General features: G+C 48.0%; 1 protein-coding gene across 8 annotated transcripts in view; it reads right to left on the bottom strand.

The window, feature by feature from the left end:
• The window catches only part of MEF2D (myocyte enhancer factor 2D), a 202814-nt gene that overhangs the window by 145686 nt on the left and 42260 nt on the right, over positions 1-14868 (bottom strand). For 6 of the 8 annotated variants that reach the window (XM_015420284.1, XM_015420281.1, XM_015420280.1 and 3 more), the window contains exon 2: positions 10158-10227. The gene's annotated coding sequence lies outside the window, so the exon portion shown is untranslated. Of the gene's footprint in view, positions 1-2400; positions 2530-10157; positions 10228-10319; positions 10340-14868 lie in introns of those variants that run through there. The other 2 variants (XM_015420277.1, XM_015420278.1) reach the window with 2 other exon arrangements.

Here is a 14868-nt window from a genome sequence, read left to right as displayed (position 1 = left end):
AAGAAGAAGAAGAAGAAGAAGAAGAAGAAGAAGAAGAAGAAGAAGAAGAAGAAGAAGAAGAAGAAGAAGAAGAAGAAGAAGAAGAAGAAAGTGCCAAGAGGAAGATGACCGCAAAGGAATCCTGGTACGCAGCTTCATTAAAGAACTTGTAAATAACAAGGTGGGCCACAGTGAAGGTTTACTTCCTGCTTGCTAGCACAGAAAGTCTTGAGTTGTTTTTGCGGCAGCGAAGCAAAACGATGGAGCAAAATCAAAGGGGGGGTTACTCAGAGGGTAGGCTACTTTGGCTCCAGTAGGCAGGGGTCTTCTGCCATCTGAGAACTACCTTTCATCAACATTTTACAGGCCCTCCAACAGAATTACACCTTTCTAAGCCTGCTGACTTCAGAGTGTTAACTCTGCTTAGTACTGCACTGTTGAGACGCTTTCATGAAGACCACGGCACCAGCCACACGACTGGGCCTCCATCAGGACAGAACCCAGATCCGGGGTTACAGCTCGCCTATTAAAGACGCATAGATTAGCAAATGGCAAGCATCCATGCATGTGGATTTACAAGCTCTTGTTTCCTCCTTACAAACGCAGAAAGTATTTAAAGCCAACTTCTGTCGGTTTATACTTTGAAAAAACTATTTAAAACATAACACGTTCAGAACACCTCACTAGGCTAGCACGATCTCGTCAGATCTTGGAAGCTAAGCAGAGTCGGCCCTGGTTACTATTTGGATGGGAGACCACCAAGACATCCCCCAGCGTTGCTATGCAGAGGCAGGCAATGGCAAACCACCTCTGAATGTCTCTTGCCTTGAAAACCCTGTGGGGGTTGCTATATGTCAGCTGTGACTTGAAGACACTTTCCTCCACCAGCACCACCAACACCACTGTTCTCATGCCAATGAGATCACTGCTCTAAAAACTTCACACACACAGTCTACACAATCTCCTTGGCTCTCCTCTGCCTTCTGCATCCTGTACTCATTTACTCTGGAAGGACTATGTATTTCTTTAGATATTTAAAACCTGCTTTTTCTCCTCAATGGAGACCCAAAGCACTTCACAACTTCATCTCCCCTCCTCCATGCCAAGCACAACAACCACCCTGTGGGGCAGATTAGGCTGAAAGGGAGTGACTGGCCCAAGATCACCCACAGAGCGGGGATTCAAACCCGGGCCTCCCAGATCCTAGTCTGATTGTCTAACCACTTTTTGTTGTCGCTCAGTCGCACAGTCGAGTCCGACTCTTCACGATCCCATGGACCAGATCACGCCAGGCCTTCCTGTCTTCCACCGTCCTCTGAAGTTTGCTCAATTTCATGTTTGTTGCATCTATGACACAGTCTAACCATCTCATCCTTTGCCCGTCCCCGTCTTCTTTGACCTTCAATCTTTCCCAGCATCAGTGTAGTCTAACCACTACAGCACGGCAAAGTGTAATGCAGCACATACACCCAACACCCAACAAAAAGAGATCAGTCTAACAAAAAGATATCAGTCCAATAAAAGTTTATGCCACAATAAATGTCTTAGTCTTTGAAGGTGCACAAGACGTTTGGGCTGGTTTTGCAAGAGAATAGATTTAGGACAGATAAAAGTACTTCTTCATACAGTGCTCAAGTAACATATGGAATTCGTTGCCACAGCAACAAGCGATGGCCACAAGTTCGGATGGCATTTAAGGGGACACAAAATCATGAAAAGGGAGGGGGGGGTCTATCAACGACGGTGGATAAATGGAGCCTCTGAGTTTAGAGACAGTAAACCTTAGAATGGCAGATACCAAGTGGAAAATATATAGGGGGAATTGTTAATTGTTTTTGTCTGAGGACTTTCCAGAAGCCGCCGCTAGAAACAGGGCAACAGACGAGACAGACAACTGGTCTGGTTCTAGCAAGACAAGATCCAGGTCAGGGATTAGAACCGAGAGGCGGTCCCAAAAGTTTACAAAATTCTCAGAAATCTTTCCTCAAGGAGTTTCCCCTGATCTAACAACCGTCTCAGAATAGTACGAGCAGGAAAACAAGCCCTACCCCCACCAACACGCCTCCAGAATCTATTTTGGGGATTCCAAAAAAACGGAATGAGTATTAATACCAACAGGAAAACAGTACAATAAAGAGAGCGCGGCCAATGGCAGCCTGAAGTCCCTGGTTGCATTCCAAGGTTTTTCCCCCTCTGCGATCTAATCTGGGGAGCTGGGGCTGGGCCGTTTGGGTACCGGTTCCAAAAAGCCATAACACCATCCGTTTCTTTAAAAAGAAACAAGCCCTCTGCAGTTGTTGGGTTACGTTCAAGCAACGCCTGTCCTTTAGAAGGGGGAGGAAAGGAAAAAAAAAGATGAAGAGTTGCTAATTTTAACTCTCCGGTGGAAAGAGGGAAACTAAAGAGTGAAACTGTACTTACGGGAGACAGGATGGCTGCGTCCTTTTCCACGTATACACACACACGGCCCTGGATGTCAGAAAGGAAACTGGGAGTGCGAGAAGGCAGGAGGGAGAGGAGAAAGGCTTCTGTGCCCCCTCCCCGCGCCTCCCCCCCCCGTTTCCTCTCCGAGCCACCGCCTGAACAAATGTCCCTAAAATGTCACGGGCAGTGACGGCCCCTGAGGATCACGACAGCCTTGCTCCCCCCCTACACTCCCCCTCCCCTCCACAAATATATATCCCTGTTCACCGTCCAGCCGATCCGATCCGTTCTTTTGCCCAAACACTATCCCGGGATGACAAGCAGAAACCGTCGGCCTGGTTAAAGGGCAGGAACAGATGCAAAACTCACCGGGCAGGGGAGGGGGGTGTTGAGCGTGTGCGGTGGCAGCAGGGGGGGGGGGGTGCCGGGGTGCCGGGGGGGGGTGCGCTTAGAAGCAGCTGCCCGAGGAGCCAGCCAGCCGCATGGGTTCACTTCCTTTGTGGTCAAAAGAAGCCGTGGCCATTGCTGGAAAGAGAGGTGGGAGGGTGTGTACGGACAAGGGGGGGCAAGGAATCCGGCCACCCCCTCTGCTCTGGCAGGACAGACACCAAAGTGATCTTGACATTTCAGACTGGAAAATCCTTTGGCGTGGGTCCCCTTAGGGCTGAGTCTTGCTGAGCACTCTGTACTCTGACGCACAAACCCCGGGCTTCGGGCACTGCCTTTCCACACCACAAAAACACTGGGATTCCACAGGTTGTGTAAAATCGTGCAAATGGGTCTCTTGTATTTTGGTGTAACTTAGTTCGAAACTTTTTAACTTGACTTCCCAGTATTGATCCGAACATGGGGAAGGGCAAGGAAATTACCCGGTCTGCAACTCCTGAAAACCTTATTCAGGAGGGGGGGGTGTCCACAGACTGCAAACAGGCCTTCCCCAGACACTCTGGAGCGCATGGCTACAGCTCTAAGGGCTAGAAACTTGAGTTGGGTTTCAAGTGATAGCAGAGATTCTCAGAAAGGTGAATTCTTCTCCCCACTATCGCATATCTCCCCACTTTTCCCAAGACAAATACACACACCTACTTAGGTTGCCAACTCTGGGTTGGGAAATTCCTGGAGATCTGGGGGTAGAGCCTGGGGAGGGGGTCATTTGGGGAGGGAAGGGATATCAGTGAACCTCATGCCATCGAGGCAACCCTCCAGAGCTGCAATTTTTTTCTGCAGGGGGGGCTGATCTGTAGTCTGGAGGTGCGTTGCAATTTCGGGAGATCTCCAGGTCCCACCTGGAGGTTGGCAACTCTGCCCTCCGCCGTTGCACAAAGGAAGTAGGGATGTACTTCTGAGACTGCCCAAGACTTTTCACCCCCTCCCACACCCTTATACTAATAGCTGCACTTACTCTATACAAATGACTTTGTAATAAAACTCTCCTCTGAGTCAGGAGGCCGCTGTTGTCTGCTTCTTTGGGTCCGAGGTACATTTTTGACAGCCCACACGCACTACAAATATGTTGGAAATACTTCTCAGCAGCTGCAGCGTGTGAAATAGCAGTCTGGGCGCTGCAGCGCGTGCACACGCATGCGTTGGCACAAATGTGCGCTACAGAGACAAGATGCATCCATCTGTCTCGGAGATTTGGCTTCGAGCATCCCTTGGGAGGGAAGTAAACCCTGAAGAATGACAACGCTAACAACTTAACATTAACAAAGTCTTAATAAGACGTCCCCCAAAGGCAAAGACAAGGACGGCGATTTACCGGGGACGGAGACCAGAAAGAGACCAGAAAAACAGAGCCTGTTGCTGGCAAATAGCGACAGAAGGGAACATATCCACCCCAAGTACAAAAAGTACATGTGCGTATTTTTCTACATTATAATACAGGGCTACAAACCATGCGTTTCTACCATGTGTTTGGCTACTTCTATACAACTGCAAGAAGTGAGAATTAGAGGCTGGACTAGATGGTTCAATAGCGTGATCAAGCAGGGCAACTCTTATCGTCATAAGTATTTATATATTACAAAGCGCTTCCCATATTATAATATGGAAATCCTTACAACAGCAACACTGTACAGTAGGCTGGTATTATATGCTCTGATGCATTACATCCAACCAGTGTTTCCTCTAAGCTGAGTTAGTGTGAGCTAGCTCACAGTTTTTTAGCCTCCGACTCGCACCTTTTTGTCTTAGCTCAAGAGGGATGGCTCCAGAGCAAACTAATTAATGCAGCAGCCAAATCGCTCGGTCACACCTTTAATGCCAGTAGCTCACAAAGTAGAATTTTTGCTCACAAGACTCCACAGCTTAGAGGGAGCACTGTGAATTCTATTCTGTCCTCCTCTTCTGCAATTTCACCAGAAATCATCCACATAATTCTTAGCTTACGAAAACACCCATAAGACCTGGAAACTTCCCCTTTCTCCCCCCCCCCCCCATTTTTAAATAAAAGCAGAGATCCTCAGGAAGTTTGGTCCTATGTGCACAACGCCACATCCTGTGGGGGTTTTTCCCAGCACTTCCAGCGAATCCTCTGAAAGCATTCGGCCTCAGTGCACAAACACCCCTTTGGGAAAATAACAGCCAAAAAAAGGAAGTGAGCATTCTGCCGCTGTCAAGGAAGCAGGATGGAGACCACGACTCTGACCCACAGTCTCTCTCCAGGAAGCTCCATTAGATGTGGGCAGATGGAACAAGCCAGCTAGATCTTCCCTTAGAGGGCATCGGCACAGCATACAAGGTGTGCATCTGTTTTGATCACGGGATGCCTGCACAGACGTTGTACAGAGTGCAAGCGCAGAAGCCAAAGCACTCCCACTAGATCTGGTGCCACTGGGCCTCTGGGTCCCAGTACGAGACCAATCAACACTTTCAGAGCAGACCACACCTCCATTCTGGGCTAAAAAGCCCAGAAGAGGAGACTTTTTCCACGCAGGGCATGCATGCTATTTCTCAATTCATTTATTATCTGTATTTATAGCCCACCCATTCCGCAAGCGGGCTCAGGGCGGGTAACATCATAAAAACAGCACAATATGATTAAAATTAAACAAGTTAGTAATTTAAACAATAATGAACATTAAAACTCAATCACACTTCTGACAGTCACTGGCTGTACGGTTCTTTAGCGTATTATTTGGGTTAACAGATGGATAGGTGGATAGGTGACAGCCACATCAGGGAGGCCATACAGAGACGTCCGCTTTCTCAGCCAAAGGCCTGGAGGAACAGCTTCATCTAAGAGGCCCTGCGGAATTGAAGAACACTCTCCACGCTCTCAAAGACCATAAATCCTCTGAATAAATAACGAAACAACAACCTGGGCTGCATTCGCCTTGCACTTTCCGCACAAGGACCATGCTGCGGCCCAGTGGTAAAGCATTTGTGTGGTGTGCAGAAGGTCCCAGGTTCAGTCAACAGCACCTCCGGTTAAAAGGACCAGGTAACAGGTGATGAGAAAGACCTCCGCCTGGGACCCTGGAGAGCTGCTGCCAGTCTGAGTATGCAGTACTGACGTTGACTTCATGTATAAACCCCATCGTGGGCAGGATGCATAGACAGGTTTCCAAGAGCAGAAGAAGTGTTGGTTTTTCTACCCCGCTTTTCTCTACCCAAAGCAGTTTCAGAGCAGCTTACAATCTTCCTCTCCCCACAACAGACACCCTGTGAAGTAGGTGGGGCTGAGAGAGCTCTTTCGAGAACTGCTCTTTCGAGAACAGCTCTGAGAGAACTGTGACTGGCCCAAGGTCGCCCAGCAGGGTTCGCGTGCAGGAGCCAGTTTGGTGCAGTGGTTAAGTGCGCAGACTCTAATCTGGGAGAACCGGGTTTGATTCCCCACTCCTCCACTTGCACCTGGCTGGATGACCTTGGGCAAGCCTTAGTTCTGACAAGAGCTGTTCTTGAAAAAGAGCAGTTTCTGTCAGAGCTCTCTCAACCCCACCTACCTCACAGGGTGTCTGTTGTGGGGAGGGGAAGCGAAAGAAGAAGAGAAGAGATTGGATTTATACCCCGCCCTTCACTACCCAAAGGAGTCTCAGAGCAGCTTACAAACTCCTTTCCCTTCCCCTCCCCACAACAGACACCCTGTGAGGTGGGGGGGCTGAGAGAACTCTTGACAGAAACTGCTCTTTTTCAAGGACAGCTCTTATCAGAACGACGGCTTGCCCAAGGTCATCCAGCCAGGTGCAAGTGGAGGAGTGGGGAATCAAACCCAGTTCTCCCAGATTAGAGTCCGCGCACTTAACTACTACACCAAACTGGCAAAGGAGTTTGTAAGACACTCTGAGACACCTTTGGGTAGTGAAGGGCGGGGTATAAATCCAATCTCTTCTTCTTCTTCTTCTTCAGGAGGAGTGGGGAATCAAACCTGGTTTTCCGGATTATAGTCTGTCACTCTAGCACTACACCACTCCGTTCTCAGAATGTGACTTTCTCACTACCTGAGGTATCCCAAAACATTAACCCTGGGAGGGGGCCCCTCCCTAAGAAGCAGAGTAAAAGTGGGGGTGTTTGGGGCCATGGCCTGGGGCAAGATAGGCACATTTCATGGATGGGGGGGAAATATCTGGCTTTTAAATCGATCACTGCTTATGTCCCACGCTTCTTCAGAGACCGTCTCCTTTTATCTAATTAAATTACCTTACGTTTTTTAAACCCACACTGTTCTTCTAAGGAGTTCAAGGCCATATACTTCTAGAAAACACTCTTCCCCTGACCCCACTCCACCCAGAGGCAAAATCAGAACGGTGGCTACTCGGGCAAGATTGTTAAAAACGTGCATTTATATGACGCTGTCTCATTCTCTCTCTTCCCTCCCACTTCAAATTCCACAACAAAACCCCACTGTTCCCATTGACCTTTTTGCACAGCCCCCAAGTTCTCAGTGCCCTCCAGCGACAAAGCCAACCGGACAAAGCACACAGTCTTCCGTATGCCGATTCCCCTCCCACTTCCGCTCTGTCCCTGTGTGTTGCATTTCAAGATCGTAACCCCCTCTTGCAGCCCAGGCTAGCCAGATCCCAACAGATCTGGGAAGCTAAGCAGGGTTGGCCCCTGGCTAGTATTGGATGGAAGACCGTCAAGGAAGACCAGGGTCATGACACGGAGGCAGGCAATGGCAAACCACCTCTGAATGTCTCTTGCCTTGAAAACCCTACAGAGTCCCCGTAAGTCAGCTGTGACTTGATGGCAAAAAACAACAAAGCCCCCCCCCCCTTGCACACTGATAGAAATATGTGTGTGCATGTAAAGTGCCCTCAAGTTGCAGCTGACTTATGGCGACCCCGTAGGGTTTTCAAGGCAAGAGATGAACAGAGGTGGTTCGCCATAGCCTGCCTCTGCATAGCAACTCAGGAATTCCTTGGTGGTCTCCCATCCATGTACTAATCAGGGCTCACCCTACTTAGCTTCCAAAAAGGGTTGCCAACTCCCAGGTGGCACCTGGAGATCTACCGCTATTACAATTGATCGCCGGATGACAAAAGATCAGTTCCCCTGGAGAAATCAGCTGCTTTGGAGGGTGGACTGACTCCATGGCATTATATCCTGCAGAGGCCCCTCCCCTCCACAAATCCCTCCCTCCCCAAGCTCCACCCCCAAAATCTCTAGGTATTTTCCAGCCCAGAATTGGCAACCCTTCTTCCAGGATCTGATGATGACATTGGGCTAGCCTGCACCATTCAGGTCAGGGGAAAATATGCAAATGATTTAAAAAATCACTAACTGCAGAGTGACAAATCTTCACCATTGTATGTGTGAGAAAGACCAGGGGGATCTGGGTTCCAGTCTTCATCCCACCAAGAAATTTCCTGGGCGAGCTTGAGCCCCCCCCCCTCTCTCGCTCAGTGCTTTGGCCCTTTTCTCCTAAAGAGTCAGGATCAAATTAACCGCACTGTTTGAACGAGCCAATTTGCCCTTCAAATCCAAATACCTTTCACGTTGCACCTGTCTATGAAATGATTGTGACCCTGTTTCTCTGAAATTAACTCAAATGCCCGTACTTCTACTACCGGAGCCATTTAAAAAAACCCCACAAATAATCTTTCCTCGTATTGATTTTTTGAACGGCAGAATGTACATTACACAAAACCAAGAACCTTTATGAAATTAAAAGGGGGGGGGAGAACAGCCTTCCTAGTGTTCTCACACCACAATATCATTACAGACAGCAATGACATGAACACTTTACAGTAAGAGCAATGAAACCAGGATATCAATTATGGGGCAAAGAATACAAAGATATGAAACTCTCCTATTTAGGCATCTAATGTTCCCCCTTTGCCTGTTTGCTTTTATGTCTCATTACTGCTGGGAAACATCTGCATGAAAGACAGACTAAAAATTGAAGTAAATAAAAAACAAAACATAGTTTTAGGTTGATCTCAATCAAGCCAGTTTGAGCCAGGATAGTATTTTGTTGTACAACAAAGTTTGACTCCAGTGGCACCTTTAAGCCCAACAAAGTTTTATTCTGGGTATAAGCTTTCGAAGGAGTGTGCATGCACACGGAAGCTTCTACCCAGAATTAAACTTTGTTGGTCTTAAAGGTGCCACTGGACTCAAACTTTGTTCGGCTGCTTCAGACCAACACGGCTACTCCCCGAAAGCATTTTGTTATGTTCTCCACCACCACCCCACCCCCATCTCGCATATTCTGTTCAAGACAACAATGGACAGCAGCAGCAAAGGATAGAATATGCAGGATGGTAACCAAGCCAGTATTTCACTGGTTCGGTCAACGAAACCGTGTTTTGTGAAATAGACTTTATGAAGATCTGAAGATTCGGGCAGCAGATTCCAGCCAGTATCTGCACTTAGCCCCTGACACGTCATCGACTGGGTCCCTACATGTATTCACACACCACACACGCGTGTCCCTACCACCTTCCAACCTGCCTCCACTGTGTGCATCTCCATCTAGCTCTGCAAACATATCCCATACCCACCACATTCTAACCTGGCTCTGCACACACACACACATGCGACAGCCATAGATAGTGGAAGCCTGGGGAAATTTAATTTCCCCCAAATTTAACCATGTGTATGGCCTCTCCCTTGACAGCCTCCCACCTTTCTGTGACCCAAGAAAATATGATCTCTCTATAGTCTCTTATCTCAACCAGCATGAAGGGAGGAGACAACAATTTCTCTCCTCTCTCTCAAGTTACGGACCTGTTCCTTCAAGGGGAGTGCAATGCCATTTAGAACAGGTGTCGCCTTAATTCCTGAGTCAGGCCTTCTGTTCGCCAATAGCACTTCCGCCTTGTTGGAATTGAGCTTCAAATTTATTAGCCCACATCCGCCCCAAAACTGTCTCCAACTTTGCAGTGACAAGGGGAGAACACAGAGGTTACCCAAACACCGCCAGTCTGTTTCCCCCAAAGGGAGGAAGGGGATATGTATTTACGGTTGGGGAAATGACATTGGGGGATGATTCACACACACCCCTCCCATGCATGATACACCCCCAATCTGAATCAGCAGCTCCCACAGCTGCTATTTCATGGCTTTAAAAATGCTCTAGAGATCAACCAAGGTTCCACCAATATTTTATCTGGTTTGATTCCCAAGAATATCTCTATAGGGTAGATCCTTCCTTCTAGCTAAAAAAAGAAGCAGAAGCCACCTGTCTCTCCTCTCGGGACGCAAAACTGCACCTCTCTCGTGGCTGTAGAGCTCAGGATTATCCCAGTGCCCATTAAAATCAACAACATTCTTCTCTTTGCAAAACAAAATGGATTTGTGTGCCCCCTTACCTGTGTGCTGGGTCACTGCATCTTCAGCCCTCTTTATAAGGTGATTAGTGCACAACTGCTACCAGTCGAACTAGGAAAGAGAAGAGAGGGAAAATGAGATTGATCATAATTCCACTTCGAAAGTTCCCCCGTAACCCATAATGTTTGCATGCACTGGATTACCTGGTTTCATCCTGCAAGGAGGGGGTTAACTTTTATCCTCAAAGTAATTTAGACTGAAAGAATGGGGCTTGCGGGAAAATGCTTAAGATCTGTGGTACAGCACCTGCCTTGCCAGCAAAAGGTCTCCGGTTCAGTCCCTAAAATCTCCAGTTAAAGGATCTTGAGTAGTAAAAGCATGACCTTTCTCTGCTGGAGATCCATGAGGGCTGCTGCCCGTCAGAGAAGACGGGAGGACCAAGCCAAATAATCCGGTGGTCCGACTTCAAAAGGAAGCTTCCTACGTTCATACAAGTCCAGATCTGGCAGGTTGGAATCCACCATTTTATACTCTGCAGGCTAAGACAGAAACCTTTATTTCAAGGGAGGGGGATCAAGTATATTGGGGCAATCTGACTTTGCATGGATTACTGCTATTGCTTTCAGTAGAATCCCCCATCACCTAGTGGGGTATTCTAAAGACTGGTCCAAAAAATGCACACCCTAATACACACTCATTAAGAGGATCCAAGTCTTCATTCATACTGGTCAGACCAGGTCCACCTAGTCCAGCATTCTTTCAATAATCCCACCACTAGGGGGTCTGCCAAGAAACTAGCCGGCTATCCATAGACAGCCTACAGTTCAATTCATGACCGCCCTTGGATGACATAATAAACCACTGCGTCTTGCCTTACTCTTTGTTACGAGCACAAAGGGAAGTGCTAACCAGGCTACAATAGAAATCAACGACACACCTTGCTCGAGCATCAAGCAACACCTGAACGCCGACTGTAAAAAGACATGCGTACAAGCGTGGCTCGTGGTTGAGCTCCCTTCTTGCGCAGAGAATCCCAGTTAGAAACATGCTCCCGTTCCCCATAAAGTTTGCACGCACGTGTACCGCATTATCCTGAGCTTCTTTCCCACCTTCTCAACCAAGCAGAACTCTAAACCTGGATTAAAGCCCAGTTTAGATCCCCATCTTGGTGAAGGGAAGATGCAATTTCATCTGCTAAGTCTCAGGCAGACTCAGGTCTTTCCCCGCCTGGTGTTAACTGGAGATACACGTGACTGAACACAGGACCTCGGGCACACAAGGCATGCGTCCTGCCACTTAGCCACAATCTGTCAACATGCCCCGGGACCACAAAGAGCTCATTCCACTGTAAATCTGCGTAGCCCTTTTGGATGGCACAAGGCCCTTGGTTGTTTTTTGTGGGATCACTGTTTTTTTTAAGTAGCCCAGTGTTCCCTCTAAGCTGAGTTAGTGTGAGCTAGCTCACAGTTTTTTAGCCTCCTGCCCACACATTTTTGTCTTCACTCAGGAAGGATGGCTCCAGAGCGGACTAATGTATGCAGTAGCCAAATCGCTCACTCACAACTTTAATGCTGGTAGCTCACAAAGTAGAATTTTTGCTCACCAGACCCCGCAGCTTAGAGAGAGCATTGGCCCAGAGTGGATTTCGCAACTGCACACGCGTGCACGCACACATACCAAAGCAACGGGCAAATCTCTCCAGCGTCAGCCCTCAAAATGCTAGGGCTCCCTTCCCACAGATGCTTTAGCTGCAGTTTCCTCTGCTTCTGAAGCAAACAAGTAATCTGCTTAGCTCTAATTGATAAGGCAGGGGAAGGTGAAGTGACAACTCTAATCCGACTTGTCAAGTAGAAGGTGACAGAGAATTAACCCCACATGGCCTTGCGCATATATGTGTGTGTGTGTGTGTGTAGTCTTGCTGGTTTATAGTCCAAATCCTGCATGAAGTTCAATATTTTTCAACATAAATGTTAAGCAGTTCTTCGTAACAGTGAGCCCCTGAAGCTGGGGGGAAAGCAAGAGATCTGCAAATCTATGAAATTTGCCATCTGTTTTCCTTTAGATTTGTTGTACTAGCATTATTTTATATGTTATCCTATGCTCTGATGTTTTTCTTATGATTGTACACCACCCAGAGCCCTGCAGTAACAGGGACTGGGTGATTCTATCATCATCATCATCATCCCCTATTGCAACTTGCCCCTTCCCACCCACCCCAGCCTCCTTCATGCCACATCACATTTGGTACAACTCAGGTTAACTAAGGTCACACTAGGCCAGCTGTTCCCTTCCCAGGGGGGAGCGGGAGAAGGTTGGTGCTGACCAAGTGGAAGCCGATTAACACCTTTATCTCTGCAGACAGCCAATTAAAATGGCAGGTTACACCCCCCCCCCAACACCCACCTCTTTTCCTGCCAGTCTACTGTCTGGTACGAGTTTTGTTCAGACTCAGGCACCGGGGGTTGCCACCCTCCAGGTGGGGCCTGGAGATGCCCCAGAATCACAACTTATCTCCAGATGACAGAGTTCAATTCCCCATGGAGACAGTGACTGCTTTGGAAAGTGGACTCTATGGCATTATACCTTGCTGAGGTCCATCTCCAACCTCCCCCCCACCATGCTCCACTCCAGGTATTTCCCAATCCAGAGTTGGCAACCCTTCAGGCACAAGAAGAATTCTGGCTTCATTTACTGGTACATACTGTCTAGGTTCCAAAGGGCTACAAAGGTTTATGCAAGAGGCTTGCAAAGCCCATGGGATTTTTAAAGCAAAATAAAAAAATAAAAATTCCCCCTCTGCCTCCTCCAATCTCCCAAAAATCACAAACTACGTTTGAAATGTCTCTCACTTCCAAAAGCACTCTGATGTATAAATGTGTATATGGGAGGTGGTGGAAAGAATGAGCATAAAACCTTCCTGGCTTCACAAAACCAGTTCTGTAATCTCAATAGTTAGTTCAGAAAAACAAATATGCCACCCCCTGCAGAGACTTACTTGAGGAGGTTCACAAAATACAACATGACAAAATGATAAAAACAGCATTAAAACATTAAAATTACTACACCAATCGCAGATATTGGGGAAAAACAGCTGGAACACAGAAACAGCATCAAACCTTTCACAGCCTAAAAACGTATCACCCAGTTCTCTTTCGGCCAAAAGAAAGTGTGCATTTCCCATCATCTCCTCCTGCTGTTTTACAACTTCAAAAACAGAACCAGACCAGCTACTGCAGAATAAAATCAGAACTTAAGAAGAGCCCTGCTGGATCAGACCAGTGGTCCATCTAGTCCAGGGGCGGCCAAACTTGCTTAACATAAGAGCCACATAGAATAAACGTCAGATATTTGAGAGCCACATGATGTGATCAAATATTACAGACATGATTTTATTGAATAACATGCAAATTTGCTTGTTATTAATATTAAATGAGACTGCCAAAAATAAAAACAAATGGGGTTGAAAACAGATATTGATAGTGATATTTGTCCAATGCTATTTGTAGGCTGGGGGGGGGGCCTTTGAGAATGCATTTCAAGCTAAAATTGCTTTCTTTCTCTGCTCCCCCCTGCCTCAAGCCTACCCAGGAAGGGGAACACTGGCTGGGGAAGGGAGGACCAAACGGGGAGGCTGGCCTCCCCCTCGCTTCCCCAGCTGCCCTGCTGGGAGCCACACAATATGTGTGAAAGAGCTGCATGTGGCTCCAGAGCCACAGTTTGGCCACCCCTGATCTAGTCGAACATCCTCTCTCACTCAGTGGACAACCAGTTCCTCTGGAGGGCCAACAATGGCATAGAGGCCCAGGCCTTTCTCTGGGGTTGCCTCCGGGCACTGGGATTCAGAGGTTTACCGGGTGGAGAGCGACTTTTAGCAGTGTGTACAGGGCCCTCCGGCAGTGCTCTGCTATGGCGGTGTTACCAGCATGATCCTGTTTATCCTATTTTAAGAGGCAACCTCAGGAGATGGCCTTTGTCTCTATGCATTGGCCCTCTAGCCTGGCCACAATGTAAAACATCACGCCGAGCAAGATGGACCACTGGTCTGATCCTGCAAGGCTCTTTTTATGGTCATGACAGAAAGATCAGACAGTGTCAAGATTTGAACTTGCATCTAACATTCCCTCCATCGTTCTAACACGGGCTTCAACTTTAGACTTGCATACAGCCAGCCGGGTCAGGAGAGATGGAGAAAGAGGGGGGTGGGGAATGTGCAATAAAAAGGGGATGCAGCAAACCTTTGTTATTTTGCAACGGCATTCAGGCCTGGCCTGAGCCAGCAATCTGGAGACCAAGTCGGGGCTGCGACTGTTAGAACCACCAGTTTCGCTCTCACTGATCAACTTCCCTTATTGCGCCGGGAGAGAGAGAAGTGAAACCAACAGATGGAGGGATGCTGGAAGGCCAAGAGGTGATGATGGTTGGGGGGAGATGGGAATAATCAACATTTGGGGTGGCCACAAAGCAATAGGCTGGGGACCTGTATTCGCAGCTTGAAACAGCAGTTTTTCAGGGCTGGGGGGGTGCGGGAAGCTGCGCGGGCCGAATTCGACACAGCTGTCAGAAAAGGAACTACGGGAGTGCCCCACCACCACCCCGGTCCCGTTCTTCGCTTAGCATCTGGTCACTCCACCGACACCACACGGAAGGCGTGGGAGGTCGGAGGACTTCACAGGAAGCCTTGAAGCAAGCAGGTCAAAAGTCACAGTGCACCACAACATTTTAGGCACCACTGCTTTGCATTCTGGATAGTTT

Source organism: Gekko japonicus, unplaced genomic scaffold, assembly GCF_001447785.1.
Source record: "Gekko japonicus isolate JY-2015 unplaced genomic scaffold, Gekko_japonicus_V1.1 scaffold306, whole genome shotgun sequence".
Lineage (NCBI taxonomy): Eukaryota > Metazoa > Chordata > Lepidosauria > Squamata > Gekkonidae > Gekko > Gekko japonicus.
This window is presented reverse-complemented; position numbering and strand designations above follow the sequence as displayed.